The sequence below is a fragment of the Procambarus clarkii genome, chromosome 26, assembly GCF_040958095.1.
Source record: "Procambarus clarkii isolate CNS0578487 chromosome 26, FALCON_Pclarkii_2.0, whole genome shotgun sequence".
Taxonomy (NCBI): domain Eukaryota; kingdom Metazoa; phylum Arthropoda; class Malacostraca; order Decapoda; family Cambaridae; genus Procambarus; species Procambarus clarkii.
This window is the reverse complement of record NC_091175.1, coordinates 29,977,533-29,993,748: the sequence shown is the minus strand read 5'-3', so window position 1 is coordinate 29,993,748 and position 16,216 is coordinate 29,977,533. Positions and strand designations below refer to the sequence as shown.

The 16,216-nt window shown below is 41.6% G+C and overlaps 1 long non-coding RNA gene across 1 annotated transcript; it reads left to right on the top strand.

Annotated features, from left to right (window-relative positions):
- Positions 1–7,338: 7,338 nt before the first annotated feature.
- On the top strand, positions 7,339–9,401 carry LOC123757037 (uncharacterized). Its single transcript, XR_006772714.2, has 3 exons — positions 7,339–7,444; positions 8,356–8,432; positions 9,158–9,401. It is a non-coding gene; the product is annotated as an uncharacterized lncRNA (long non-coding RNA).
- Positions 9,402–16,216: the final 6,815 nt, after the last annotated feature.

Below are 16,216 nucleotides of genomic sequence, written 5' to 3'. Positions count from 1 at the left end.
ATGTGGCATTCTTCCAAGAAAGGGAGTGGGAAATGAATGGATATCGAGGGCACTTGGTGTCAATTGCCGGCTGGAAAGATATTGCAAATCAAATGCAATATCTTTCATAGACAACTGGGAACACTTCTATGGAAGAAATGAAATGTATGCTCGTGATGGGGTGCATCTATCGAGAGCTGGGGTTGTTGCTGTTGCGAACTCGCTAGAAGAAGTGGTTAGAGGTGTTTGTTTGGGTTTAAACTGTTAGTAGATAGAGGTATGGGAATTGATTTGGAGGAAGGAGGTAATAAAAGTATGTGTTTGTGGGAGAAAGGAATTGGCAAAACGATCAGGGAAAGAGAAGGTCCGCAAAATAACAATTCACTTAGGGTATATTACACTAACAGTAGAAGTCTAATAAAATTAACGAATTAAATGCTCTTGTCTGCACAGACAAAATAGATATTATTGCACTTACCGAAACGTGGATGAATGTAGAAAATAGAGAACTATTAGCTGAATATCAAATATATGGATTTAAACTATTTCACACAGATAGATATATTAGACGAGGAGGTGGAGTAGCCATATATGTTAGGGACAATTTGAAATGTAGTCTCAAAGAGGGAATCAAAACAGAGCCACACACAGAAACTATTTGGATTGAATTAAACGAAAAAGATAATAATATTATAATAGGAGTAATATATAGGCCACCAAATTTAGACAGAATGGAAGCAAAGCATCTATGGGATGAAATATCTAGAGCATCTAGATCTAACAGTATTTATGTCATGGGTGACTTTAATTTTAGCGGAATAAACTGGTTGAACAAAACAGGGAATAGTGAAGCAGAAGATTTTCTAGAATTAATTGACGATTGCTTTCTTACGCAACACATTAAGGAACCAACACGGGAAAATAATATTTTAGATTTAGTGTTAACTAACAGGGAAACGCAAATTAATGACATCGAAATAGGGAGTGAGCTAGGGAGCAGTGATCACAAAGAAATCAGATTTAGCATAGAATGGAATAGACCAGTAGGAGAAAATTCTGTTAAAGTGCCAGATTTTCGAAAAGCTGATTTTAATAGCCTAAGAAATTTTTTGGGTCAAATTGATTGGAAAGGCTTGGGTATGGGGTGTGGGCCGGTCTTGGAGCGAGACATGAACCCAGCGATAGGTGACTTAAATGGGGATTTCGATGTGGATTCAATATATAACTTATTTAAGAATATTCTAAACAAAGCACAGGAACGTAGTATACCATACAAATTGAATAGATCGTATACTAATGACCCAAAGTGGATAACAAAGAATTTGAAGAACCTTATAGGTAAAAAGAGAGCTTGGTACAAAAGGATTAAAAATGGGGAGGTCACTTTAGAACAGGAATTCGTACAACTGGTTAGAAATGTTAAAAAAGAGATAAGGAAAGCAAAAAGTAACTATGAAGTTCGCATAGCAGGGCAAGCAAAGACAAATCCTAAAGGGTTTTTTCAGTTATATCGTACTAAGACTAGGGAAAGGATAGGTCCATTAAAAACTGAGACAGGTCAAATAACAGATAGTGATGAAGAGATGAGTAGTATTTTTAATAAATATTTTGTATCTGTATTTACTAAAGAGGAACTTAACAATATGCCTTCAGCCGAACAAGTCTATGTGGGTGGGGACGAGGACAGGTTGACGAGTTTAGCAGTTACCAGGGAGGATGTTCTTAAACAAATAGTAAAACTCAAACCAAACAAATCCCAAGGGCCGGATGAAGTGTTTGCTAGGGTGCTTAAAGAATGCAAAGAGGAGCTTTGTGACCCACTGTCAACCATATTTAATAAATCAATAGAGTCAGGCAGAGTGCCAGAGTTTTGGAAAGTTGCTAATGTGATACCAGTTTTTAAGAAAGGAGATAGATCACTTGCGTCTAACTATCGACCAATTAGCCTAACGTCTATTGTGGGAAAGTTACTCGAATCTATAATAGCAAATAAAATTCGTCTTCATCTTGAAAAACATAAATTAATAATTGAGTCGCAACATGGTTTTATAAATGGCCGTTCATGTTTAACAAATTTGTTATCTTTTTATTCTAGCATTGTTGAGGCAGTTGATAGTGGTAAGGATTGCGATGTTGTATACCTTGACTTTAGCAAAGCTTTTGATACAGTGCCACATGAAAGACTGATTAAAAAAATAGAGTCTCATGGTATTGGGGGTGCTATATTAAGCTGGATTAGGGCATGGCTATACCAAAGGAAACAGAGAGTTAGTATAAATGGAATCAAGTCAGAGTGGGAAAATGTTGTAAGTGGAGTGCCTCAAGGCTCTGTCCTGGGACCTCTGTTGTTTATAATATATATAAATGATTTAGATTCAGGTTTGAGTAGCAACATTTGCAAATTTGCCGATGATACGAAAATCGGTAGGGAAATTAATTCGGAGGAGGACTCACTATCACTTCAAGTTGATCTAGATAGGGTTTTGAAATGGTCAAAGGATTGGCAGATGCAGTTTAATGCTGATAAATGTAAAGTTCTGAGGTTAGGTAATGATGATAGAGTTACAAGATACGAGCTAGATGGTGTTGTGATTGCGAAGTCGGATTGTGAAAGGGATCTGGGAGTTATGATAAGTAAGAATTTAAAACAAAAGGATCAATGCATAAATGTTCGTAATAAGGCAAATCGGACACTTGGATTTATTAATCGCAGCGTTAGTAACAAGACACCTGGTGTGGTTCTCAAGCTATATCTTGCTCTAGTTAGGCCCCATTTAGATTATGCAGTTCAGTTTTGGTCGCCATATTATAGAATGGATATAAATTCACTTGAACGTGTCCAGCGTAGGATGACTAAGTTAATTCCCCAAATTAGAAATCTTTCATATGAAGAAAGATTAACAAAGCTTAAGTTGCATTCACTGGAAAGGCGAAGAGTTAGGGGTGACATGATAGAGGTTTACAAGTGGATGAATGGACATAACCGGGGGGATATTAAGAGGGTATTAAAAGTATCAACACAGGACAGAACACGAAACAATGGATATAAATTGGACAAGTTTAGATTTAGGAAAGACTTGGGTAAATACTGGTTCAGTAACAGGGTTGTTGATTTGTGGAACCAATTGCCGCGTAACATTGTGGAGGTGGGGTCCCTCGATTGTTTCAAGCACGGGTTGGACAAGTATATGAGTGGGATTGGGTGGTTATAGAACAGGAGCTGCCTCGTATGGGCCAATAGGCCTTCTGCAGTTACCTTTGTTCTTATGTTCTTATGTTCATTTTTAGCTGAATCGCAGCCAAGAAAACAATATTCAAGTAATAGCACTAAAATATACATGTAGTTTCAATATCACTAGTTAGTAACCTCAGTTGAGTTGTTTCGTAACTTTAATTGGGAGATTTAGTTAGTAGCTTTAACTAATAACGATATTTGATAGCTTTGATATTTTGTAACTGATCAATTACAAGGTGGGTTAAGAACCATATCCTAGATAACCGGCTGCCCAGGCGAAAGACGGTGGTTAAAGCCAGCCAGATTGGTGAGTAAACAGATCCGTGGAGATTCGCAGTCCCCATGGGGAAGTGGTAACACACTTGCTTGGCATATCGGAAGCGCTCAGATCTTGGTTCGTATCCTGGCCGGGGGAGAATTTACTGGGTGCCAATCCTTAACTGTAGCCTTTGTTCATCCAGTAGTGTATAGGTACCTACAGTCCGAGTGAGAATGGTCCAGGACGGACCGAAACGTTGTCGTCCCTTCACTTTCTAGTGTGTTGCTTGGTCAACATATTTCAGCCACGTTATTGTGACTCCTCGTCTCCATATGGGTAGTAGTTGGCATCCATCAGTCTCAAGAGACTATGGAGTTGCACTCTGGTTGTCGGTCTGGAGTGGCCTCACCAGAGCGCAAAGCCAGGGTAGGTTGATTAGGGGGACAAGCTGTTACCCAGGCAGCAGGTCTCCCCTCTCCACGGCGCTGAAAGTACCTAGTTGTTAAACTATATAACGGGTCGTTTTCTGGGGAAAATTAAGATTAAGGACTTGCCCGAAACGCTATACGTGCTAGTGGCTGTAAAAGAATGTAACAACTCTTGTATATATATAAAAGATAAAAGGGAGAGAGAGACAGAGACAGCCAGAACAAGCAGTGAAGGAGTATCTAAAATCAATGCTTGCACCTGGTCTCCTCCCACTTGAGTGAATGGGTCTTCGGCGGCTCCAGAAATCACTCGTCAGGACATTCTCCTTTTAGATAAAATACAGAGAAACACATCATTAAACATATTTACCTTTTTGTTGCTAAACCAAAGCACAAAAATTGCGCTGTGCACAAAAGCACAGATAAGAACACAGACAGGCCCACTCGGACTAAAAGTTCGCAAAGAAAGCACTTATAACATTCAACGATCACTCGTAGCAAGTAATGTGTTGCATGAAATGCAAGATGAGTGCTGGGTCATGAGGCCGGATATAAGGTAATGGAAATAGGTGCTGGGTCATGAGGCCGGATATAAGGTAATGAAAATGGGTGCTGGAGCAGGAGGCCGGATACAAAGTAATAAAAATGGCAAAAAGGAAAGACAGTGTCCGGATATAAGGAAGACGAATTCAACAGTCAAACTCATTGGGAGGTTTCTGCCAACAGCGCCCAAACATATCCCACACGCCACACATATACCGAGTTCAATCAGCGGAATATGAAAGGTTAGACAATATAAGCAGGCTATACTGACTTCGGGAATCTGAACTGTAATCGAACGCAATCCTTTTCTAATGAAGCAGACAAGTATACCACATGGTATAACCCCAAAAAAAAGAGTACACCAACCAAAAAAGTAAACCACATAAAATAACCAAAAAAGAGTACACCACATTGTATAATACAAATAAATAGTAAACCACAAGGTATACTACACCGGGAGATATAAGCATCGCTCAGTATACATGCCAACTGATAACAGTACTCCGCACTACCCAAAATGTCACAATATTACCTTCACAAACAGACGTTAACTAAGAGATTTATTCATGAAATGTCGTCACTCTTTGTAGGGGGAAGAAAAGCTATTTGACTTATCAAGGTTTCTCAAGGCCTTGACATTTTCCAGAATACAACCCACAACAGTCGCCTGACTCCCGTGTATTCACTAAGAGGGGGGGGGGGGGGGGGAGCAGAAGCATTGGCTTAAGGAAACGTGCCCAAACGATTTTGTTTTCCATAAAACCTCACCAATATACAGAACAACGACAGATCGTCGTATCCACAGGAACCAAAGTATTTGTGATTCAACCGTTCAAATTTTAGTTTCACCAAACATGGAAAATCTTCTAGGGTCTATGGCCTGAAGAGACTATAGGGACCCCATCCTTCCGCTATTTCCCGGTATCGGGCAGCTGGGGAGCATCCGATCCCACGGAGCATCTATATGGACGCATAGAGAGAATCTCTACGGATCAAACGAAGGATAGCCCCCATAACAGCAGAAATTGTTGGAACCACCGCCAGACTGTCAATCAAAGACCGCATACAGAGATCGCTTCAGAAAAACCTTCAATATAGAACAAGTACATGGATGGATAATCTGGTCAAGATTCTAGAGAAAGTGGACTTGAAATGGACCATTAAAAACAATAGGGAAGATAGACCATATGAATACTTTTGGCAGCCTCCTCCATGGAAAAGAGTCGAGTCTAAAGATAATCATTGAATGATTACCAATTAAAAAGTCAGCATGTGACTCGCAGAGGCTCAATGTAGTCATAGAGCAACAAATGGAAACCATCTCAAGACCTACAATGACTCACATCTTCACAGACGGATCAGTTGATCAAGAAAGAGGTTGCGCTGAGGCAGCAGTTTACACTACCATTCATAAAGCTTACTGGAGCATTTATAGTGGGTACTCAACAATACAAACAGAATTATATGCCCTGAAGGAGGCCGACAATTGAGAATAATTTACATGATGTCATCATTCATACCGACTGTAAATCTTCGCTCCAGGCATTGTTATCCAGTCAGCACAGAGATAATTTTCGATTCACAGAAATCCAACATATAGGAAAAGAGACCCATAATCTAGGGCTGTCAATCACCCTAAATTGGATACGAAGTCACATTGGCATAGATGGTAATGAAAAGGCAGACTCACTAGCAAAAACTGCCACTGCTCTACCTGTTGTACATGTTCAAATACCTCCAAGTTTTTCACAGATTAAAGAGCAAATAAAGAAAATACTCTCAACTATCAAAAGTCGCCACAGAGCCAAAGTAGCGGAAGGAAGATCCACTGCGATATGGTACAAACAAGCCACTAGTTACTCCTCTTTCAAGCCTGGCAAAAATATATCCAGAGACATTACAGTAGCCATACACAGACTCAGACTTGGTTACCAATGCTGCTGAGAGGTAATGTTATTAAAACAAGGCTAAAACCAGTGCACTAAAACAGAAGCGAGAAATAAACTGGAAAAACGGAGGAATCCCCACCTCTATTTGAATCTTTGACCCAAATATCACAGTAACAAGGTTATCGCGAATAACCGAACTCAATTACGGGCTCACCATAGCCCGTGCTACATGAACACTTCGTTCTGAGTAGCTAAATCTAAAACAACAACAACGTGTAAGTTTCATTGCAGATGGCATCCGAAATGACTACCAGAACGGAACCTACCCACATCGCCAACTTGGACCTGTCAGGTAACGTGAAACACGACATGAAGGAACTACAAGATTCTCTTTGGAGCGAAGGCAAGAAGCTCGACCAGACCCACACACAGCCTCGCCCCTGTGCCAGGTAAGTCCACTACGGGCTCACCATAGCCCGTGCTACTTGGAACTTGTTCCGAGTAGCTGAATCTATAACAATAACAACAACAACAAGCTTGACCATGTTGCAACCGACCCAGACTGATGAGAGAGTGTTAGGAGAATTGGTCAGTGGGAGTTTACAAAGTCATTAAAAGTTCAACAGATTATGTTATCCAAACTAAGCTGCTTGTTTATTAGCTTGTGAAAGAAACTATGTTAGGTTCTTGGATTTTAATATATTTGTTACGAACCCGACGACACTGTTGACGTATGGAGGAGCGACTTCAGCACCATCTGTGAGTCTGCTCTCAAACCCCCATGGAATTGGACTCTACCTGGACAACGCCATCTATTGGGGGTGGCGTAGTAGGTGTAATTGGCTCAAGATTCCTGCCTTGAGAAACCAGTGAGGTGGTAGTGAGTGACCTCTGGTGATAAGGCAATTCAAGACCAGCGCCATCTGTAGTTACTACGAGCATAAATGTCAATGTCCAAAAGAGTAAGTGTTGCTTCCTAATGTCTCCCGTACCTTAGAACTGATGACGTGTCTGTATCCACAGAGGTGCCGTGGGGCAGCAGTGGTACTGTGGATGAAAGTCTACCTTGAGCAGCCTGAACTCGCCCAACTTAGTCCCGTCTGACAACTAAGTGAGCCGCCGCCGATCAGAAGTGTTGTTAACACTAGTGGAGTAGTGGTGGAAGAGTTCGTCATATCCCGGGACTGGCGAAGGGGAGAGACGACAGAGTAAAGTGCCTGTTGAGGAGCGTTGCTATCCCGTTGCTATTCTGTTGCTAGACCGTTGCTAGAGGCTTCTGCCAGGGTTGCGACACCTCTGTAGTTGTCAGTGTAGTGGGGCCCTAATCAGCGCGTGGCTGAGGTTCTCTGCCAGCGCTCTGCTGCAGAGTGGTTGTTGGGTAGAGAGGCACTTCGTGATAATGTTGGTAGGCTCGCGGGTATTTCCTGGTACTGTGGCTAGTAAGGTCGGAAGCGGAGCCCGAACATTAACGAAGGCTACATTATATTCGCGTCATGAGTGCTCGGTCTCCTATATGAGAACGGCACCTATATATATTTCCAAATAGAGTAATAATTCAGTTTGTTAATTTATGGTGATGGGAATATATTGAGTGTTTAGCTCTGCTTCAATACCCCCCCCCCATGCACCTTTTTAGGTTTATTACACTACCTAATACTCTTTGAAGGCCAGTACCGACTTGGGGTCGGATACTATCATTTTGCCTCCACCATCAAAGAACCCAGTTGCGACCCATAGTGGCCATAACATTACTGAACATAATAAAACTCGCAAGTGATTTATCTGCGATAAACTATGGAGGGACTACAATGGGATTTAACTCTCGTCCCTCGACACGTACTACCAGTTGAACTAAGAGTAAAGAAATATCTCTTAATAGTTACTTGAAGTTTGGAAGGTACCAACATTAGCGACAGTATACATGTATCGGTAAAACTTTTAAAGATTAAAAAAAAAAAAATCCTGAGTTTGCATATACATAGGTAAAATAATAAATTAACATTTTTATTTATAATTTCACAGATGGAGCGAGGTAGATAAGCTTCTTGGCAGACGAGGCTGTTGCGTACATCATTCGTCAATTGATTGAACAGTTCATGGTAAGTACAACAACCTCTTACCTCTTAAATTGATCAATAAATGCAAACTAATCCTCCACAAATGAAGGTTTAAAATTTTCAAAAATATTCGATTAATCCTCGTCTCTTTCGTAGCACTTTGTCTACCACAATCGATCAAAAATTTAAGTTCATTGCATCTATTAACCCTATCAGAAACGTTAAGAACATAAGAATAAAAGTAATTGCAGAAAGCCTATTGGCCCATACGAGACGGCTCTTGTTCACACCCACCCAATCTCATTCACAAATGTTTAACCTACGCTTCAAACAATAAAGGTACTCCTTGTATTGTAATGCAGTAATTAGCTCTGCACAATTTAAACAATGTTACCGAACTACTATTCTCTCTACACTATCACAATAACGTGATGCATCAAATGAACAAATCCATAAGATCCGTTATGAGGGTTCGAACCTACGTTCGGGATCCCAGACGCGCATTCTCCCTGTAGAAACTGCGGGAGGCTTTTAAGGGTAGTTGCACCCGAAGTTGCAATATTTTTACCATGTTGTCGCATAAGGCGCGTCTGGGATCATCCCGGAGGTAAGTTCGAACCCTATTCACGTTTTTTTTTTTTTTTTGTATTCCTTCGCCTTTCTAGAGATTGTAATTCAGGCTGTCATTCTTCATATGATTCTTATATATTATTATTCGTGCACTGTATCCATATTAACGTGTTCCTTCTCTCCTCGGGAAAGTACAGAACCTGCAAGTAGTGTTAGATGGACTGAGAAATTTCTACGAAAGTGTCTTCTATGTGAACGTTCTAAAGTCACCGAAGTTGTTTGATCTGGTGGGGGGAGCTAGTTGACCTGGACAAGGTCAAAGATTGCAGAACTACAGTTTCAACTCCCGACGTCACCTTATTTAAGCGTAGATGAACTACCCAGAATGAACTACCTGCTGAACTCTTTTAAGAGACTGTGTTCTCTCGCAACATAAAGAAATCGTAAAAGATCTGGAACTTTGCAAGAGATACACCGCCGAAAAAATGTCAGTATCCCAAGGGTGGGTTTAAAGGTGTATACTCCGAAGCTGTCGCATCTACGAACGTAAATGTCAAACAAACTCTTGGATAATGCCCAGCATCCCTTGGATAAAACTATTTCCCTGTTCCTATATTGAGGCTCGGATGACTGAAACTAAAACACAATCTAGACAAAGACGCAATCTACGACTAAAAAGCTTGTTGATTCCTCCTAGGAGAATGAAATAATTGAAACAAAGATGACCAAGATGACGACAAAGCTTCTAATTATAAATTATATGTAAATTATAATTAATTTGTTTTTAAAGTAACGCATTGTTAGTTCGATGACAAGTACTAAGACTGAATTTGTCTCTAAAGTATTTTTTATAAACATGTTGCAAAAATTTTATCTTCATGTTAAACAAATTGAATTTTATCATTAACTTTATTGTATATAAACCAGAAATCTTTTTTTCTAATTGTGCAATAATGTTTATACAATAAAATCGGGTAGTAAGTGATGAAGACATTCATTTATAACTATCATTTTACTTGCAATGGGGAAATATTTCCAAATAATAACTTGATTAACTTCTGAACTTATTGGATCCTGCAGTCAGACACAAACAAGGGTTTTACACAACTCCCCTATGCACTCGAGCTATATCAAGAGGCCGAGCTATGTCAAAAAAAGTGTCTGTCATCCTAATATATAACTCCTATTATAGGATTATTTGCTTTAAAATTTAATTTTTTCCAAATAGTTTGTGTAGCTCGGTTTTGATTCCCACTGAGACTACATTTTAAATTGTCCCCAACATAAATGGCTACTCCACCCCTTTTCGTCTGTGAAATGGTTTAAATCCATTTTTTTGATATTCGGCTAATGGTTCTCTACTTTTTCGACATTCATCAACGTTTCGGTAAGTTAAATATATTTTTCTATACAGACAAGAGCACTAGATTCGTTTTCTTAGACTTCCACTGTTAGTGTAATATACCCAAAGTTCGTTTATTTATATACACGTTATATTGGGGGTTAACAGAATAAGAAAATAAGTTGTATTAACGTTCTAGTAAAGCCACTAGCACGCATAGTTTCGGGCAAGTCCTTTAATAGAAAAAATTGATAAATTAACAGTAAAATTGATGATAAAATGTTAGATCTTTAGGTAACTGCAGCGCAGTTACCTTTATTCTTAAGTTATGTTTTTATAATTCGCGGTAATTGGTTCCCCATATCAACAACCCTGTTACTGAACCAATGTTTACTTGGGCCTTGCCTATTAACATTACAAACACTCTTAAGACTTCGGTACTCTAACTATTTTTTTACATAACATAAGAACAAATGCAAATAGGCAGAAGGCCTATTGGCCCATACGAGGCGGCTCCTATTTATAACCACCCAATCTCTCGTGTCCAACCCACGCTTGACACAATCGAGGGACACCACCTCCTCCACGTTACGTGGCAATTGGTTCCACAAATCAACAACTGTTACTGAACCAGTATTTACCCAAGTCTTAACTAAATCAAAACTTATCCAATTTATTCCCATTGTTTCGTGTTCTGTCTTGTGTTGAAACTTTTAATACCCCTATTAATATTTCCTTTATGTCCATTCATCCACTTGTAAACATCTAGGTTCCACCTGAGCAGCCGTAGGGTGAAGACGTGTCGTCTGACCACTCCGGCAGTTTGGGGAGGTTGCAGTTTTCGCCGGCAGGGGGTGTGGGGGTCTCTTACCCTCCCTGACCAGTGTTGTTGCCTGCCTGGCTGCGTGCTGACGTGGGCGTTTTGACATGGGGAGCCTGGCAATTCCTCCTGTTTTGCGGGTAAATTCCGTGGGCCTGGAGTTCTCATGTAAGGCTGGCTATCCGGCCACCGAGTTAGTTATGTGTGACATGCTTCGTGTCCCGGTGGAAGCTGTGTATGGAGTTGAGCTTGTTACGGCCCACCGAGAGATTGTCAAGTTCGTGGGGGAGGTGGAGTATCGGGACTTCCTCCGGCGGAACAAAGGGCGTTCGTTGCGGTTGCCGGATGGCGCCGGCTCAGTTACGATCTCGGACCGAAATGGTGCCCTGACATATGTCAGTGTGCACGGTGCGCCCCTGGAGTTCCCTGAAGACCTTCTCCGGCGTTTCTTCGGGAGGTATGGTGCTGTCATCAGTGTGCGGGTGAACAAGCTTTCCTCGGGGAAGTATGCTGGGAAGCAGACGAACGTCCGTACCTTAGGTATGCGCCTGCGGTCGGATATCCCATCTTCTGTCCGGCTGCTGGGTTACTACGTTCGGGTGTACTATGCCCGGCAGCCCCGTACGTGTTTCTGGTGTGGCCAGTTAAGGCATCAGGCTGCCGGGTGCTCTGAGGTCCCTGCTGCACCCGTTAACTTATTCCGGGAAGAGGATTTCCTGCCGCTCCCTCAGGGCGTGGATTCCGGGGATGAGGAGGGGCAGGTCCCAGTCGCTGCTGCTGCGGCCCCCCCCCCCCTGCGTCACCGGACATGCCCCGGTGCTTGTTGTCCCTCAGCCGAGTGCGTCTGTGTCTTCCTCGACTCCTGCTCCTGCGCCTGGTCCTGCACCCTCGCCAGGTGTTGCGGCTGTGTTGGGTGTTGGGGGGGCTGCGGAGCGCCCTGTTGTGTGCGGCCCGATTCCCCATGTGGTTGGTGCTGCGACGGGCGTTGGTTCGCCCGGTTCGTGAAGCCCGTGGTTCTGGGTCCACCTCCGGCTGTGAGGATGTGCGGCCAGTGCCCAAGCGTTCTAGGCGCTCTTCTACTGCTTGGGCTGATGTGGAGGACTACGACGCGGGTGGAGCTTCGGGGGATGGTGTGGCGATTCCGGGTGCTTCGTGCTCTACGACGCTGGTGGTGTCTGATGTCCATGTGTCTGCTGTTGACGATGGTTGTGCGTCTGATTTACATCCTGTTCTTTCTCCGGCAGAAGGTTCTACGCAGTGGGAGGTGGTTGCTCCTACAGACGTGGATGGTGTGGGTCCTGGTGCGAGCCGAGGCATGAAGCTGGTGCTGAAGAAGGTTGCCAAGCGTGGGGGGTCCCAGCAGGTACAAAGTTCGGTGGTTGATGAGGGGCCCAGTGAGGCAGCCGAGGAGGCTCCCAGTGCGCTGCCCATTGCCCGGCCTCATGGGAAGGAGCCTCTCCCTCTCATCTTGGCCTCCGGAGTGGCGAATGATGCTGACCATCCGTTGCGTTTTGACATTGATGACCGTGTGCGTCCTGTTCCGTGGTGCCCTTCTACCATCTGGATTCGTCGGGCTCGGTGTTTTATTGCAGGTGTGCCAGAGTTAATGCCTGATCCTCGTACACTCCAAAATGACCCTGCTTCGGAGGACCTTATGTTACTTTGGGAGGCGTATTGCATTCGATTCCCGGCGGAAGAGTGGCCGGACAAGTATGAGATCTTTTCGTAGTCTGCGTGCTTGCTGTGTGTTTAGTGTGTGCTTCGACCTGTGGTTTGTTTGAACTGTGTTGTACCTATTGTGCGCCCTTCAGGCTGGTGTTATGTTTGTTCTCTTGATCGTTGTTTTGTTGTATTTTTCATCTGTTTTTGTTGTCGGCCCTTAAGGCCGGTGTTTAGTGTCTTTGTATGGATGTGTATTGATTTGTTTTGTGCTGAAGTGTCTTGTTCTGTTTCTTGATGTACTTTGTTGTTTCATTCTCGGTCCTTCAGGCCAGTGCATGTATGTTGTTGTGTTTGTGCCTGTTTTGTTTTCAGGTGTGCGTGGTTTGCTTGTTTATTGTTATTGTTTATTTTGGCCTCGCCTTTTGTTTACGGGGCGGATGGCTTGGTGTGTGTTTTTTATTAATGTATTGTTTTTATATTGCTTTACCTGTTGTACGTGTTTGTTCTTTGTTTTGTTTGGACAGTATTGTGTTTGTCCTGTTATGTTTCATGCTATGCCTGTAGATGTATGTTTTGTTTTTCTGGAGGTGTTGTTTTGTGTTGTTACTGTAATTGCTAGTTTGCCATTGTGTTCTGTTTTGTGCTTTGATGTATGATGTATTTTTCATGTTTTTCTTGTGTATGTGTTTTGTTGTGCTCTGCTGTCGGCCCTTCTGGCCGGTGGTCTATTTTCCTTTCTGTTTATTGTATTTTTATTGTATTTAAATTGCATGCTTTGCATGTAAAAATAAAAAAATATAAAAAAAACTTGTAAACCTCTATCATGTCACCCCTAACTCTTCGCCTTTCCAGTGAATGCAACTTAAGCTTTGTTAATCTTTCTTCATATGAAAGATTTCTAATTTGGGGAATTAACTTAGTCATCCTATGCTGGACACGTTCAAGTGAATTTATATCCATTCTATAGTGCGGCGACCAAAACTGAACTGCATAATCTAAATGGGGCCTAACAAGAGCAAGATATAGTTGAAGAACAACACCAGGTGTCTTGTTACTAACGCTGTGATTAATAAATCAGAGTGTCCGATTTGCCTTATTACGAACATTCATTGCATTGATCCTTTTGTTTTAAATTCTTATTAATCATAACTCCCAGACACCTTTCGCAATCTCAACACCATCTAGCTCATATCTTGTAACTCTATCATCATTACCTAGCCTCAGAACTTTACATTTATCAGCATTAAACTGCATTTGCCAATCCTTTGACCATTTCAAAACCCTATCTAGATCAACTTGAAGTGATAGTGAGTCCCCTTCCGAATTAATTTCCCTACCGATTTACGTATCAACGGCAAATTTGCAAATGTTGCTACTGAAACCTGAATCTAAATCATTTATATATATTATAAACAAAAGAGGTCCCAGGACAGAGCCTTGAGGCACTCCACTTACAACATTTTCCCACTCTGATTTGACTCCATTTATACTGTTCCCTTTGGTATAGCCATGCCCTAATCCAGCTTATTATAGCACCCACAATACCATGAGCCTCTATCTTTTTAATCAGTCTTTCATGTGGCACTAAGTCAAGGTAGACAACATCACGATCCTTACCACTATCAACTGCCTCAACTATGCTAGAATAAAAAGATAACAAATTTGTTAAACATGAACGGCCATTTATAAAACCATGTTGCGACTTAATTATTAATTTATGTTTTCAAGATGAACACGAATTTTATTTGCAATTATAGATTCGAGTAACTTTCCCACAATAGACGTTAGGCAAATTGGTCGATAGTTAGTCGCAAGTGATCTATCTCCTTTCTTAAAAACTGGTATCACATTAGCAACTTTCCATAACTCTGGGACTCTGCCTGACTCTATTGATTTATTAAATATGGTAGACAGTGGGTCGCAAAGCTCCTCTTTGCATTCTTTAAGCACCCTGGCAAACACTTCATCCGGCCCAGGGGATTTGTTTGGTTGGAAATTTACTATTTGTTTAAGAACATCCTCCCTGGTAACTGCTAAACTCGTCAACCTGTCCTCGTCCCCACCCACATAGACTTGTTCGGCTGAAGGCATATTGTTAGGTTCCTCTTTAGTAAATACAGATACAAAATATTTATTAAAAATACTACTCATCTCTTCATCACTATCTGTTATTTGACCTGTCTCAGTTTTTAATGGACCTATTCTTTCCCTAATCTTTGTTCGGTATAATTGGAAAAACCCTTTAGGATTTGATTTTGCTTGCTCTGCTATGCGAACTTCATAGTTTCTTTTTGCTTTCTTTATCTCTCTTTTAGTATTTCTAACCAGTTGTACGAATTCCTGGTCTAAACAGACTTCCCCATTCTTAATCCTTTTGTACCACGCTCTCTTTTTACCTAAAAGGTTCTTCAGATCCTTTGTTATCCATTTTGGATCATTAGTATTCGATCTATTCATTTTATATGGTATACTACATTCCTGGGCTTCGCTTAGAATATTTTTAAATAGGTTATATTTTGAATCCACATCGAAAACCCCTTTTACGTCACCTATCTCTGGGCTACCGTCTAGCTCCAATACCGGCCCACACCCCATACCCAAGACTTTCCAATATATTTGACCCAAAAAAAATCTTAGGCTATTGAAATCAGCTTTTCGAAAATCAGGCACTTTAACTGAATTTTCTCCTACAGATCTATTCCATTGAATGCTAAATCTGAATTCTTTATGATCACTGTTCTCTAGCTCACTCCCTATTTCGATGTCCTTAATTTGTGTTTCCCTGTTAGTTAACACTATTGAAACTGGATTAACACTATTGAAAATGGATTAACACTATTGAAACTTAACACTATTTCCTGAATTGAAACAGGAATTTCCTCAAGTACTTTCGTATATTAATACATCTTCAGAAGGAAATTATAATGTATGTCTAATGAGACGTGTCATGACTAGAACGAGTTGAATCATTGTATGATGGACGTAAAATGAATAGTACTACATTCGTTGAAGAAAGTTTGTTTGGATGCTCCGAGACAACACTTATTTAAGAGGGGAGGAGTGCAGGCGTTGAGTCACAATAACGTGGCTATAGTATGTTGACCAAACCACACACTAGAAGGTGAAGGGACGACGACGTTTCGGTCTGTCGTCCGAAACGTCGTCGTCCCTTCACCTTCTAGGGGGGGGGGGAGGAGTGTTACGTAAAGTTCCGTATTGCGTCGCATCGGAATAGAATTGGTGGTATTAAGAGTAATATTTTTCTTGCTCAATGGTGCAGGGAGAACGACGTTAACAACCATGCAGGGTTGTTAACGACCAGCGATCGTTAACGATCGTCCGGTGGCGGGAATTCTGATGGCCAATCAGAATCACCGGGCGAGGCAATGAGTACCTGCCGGAATGTGGGCAGAAGCCAGTACTCTACTCACT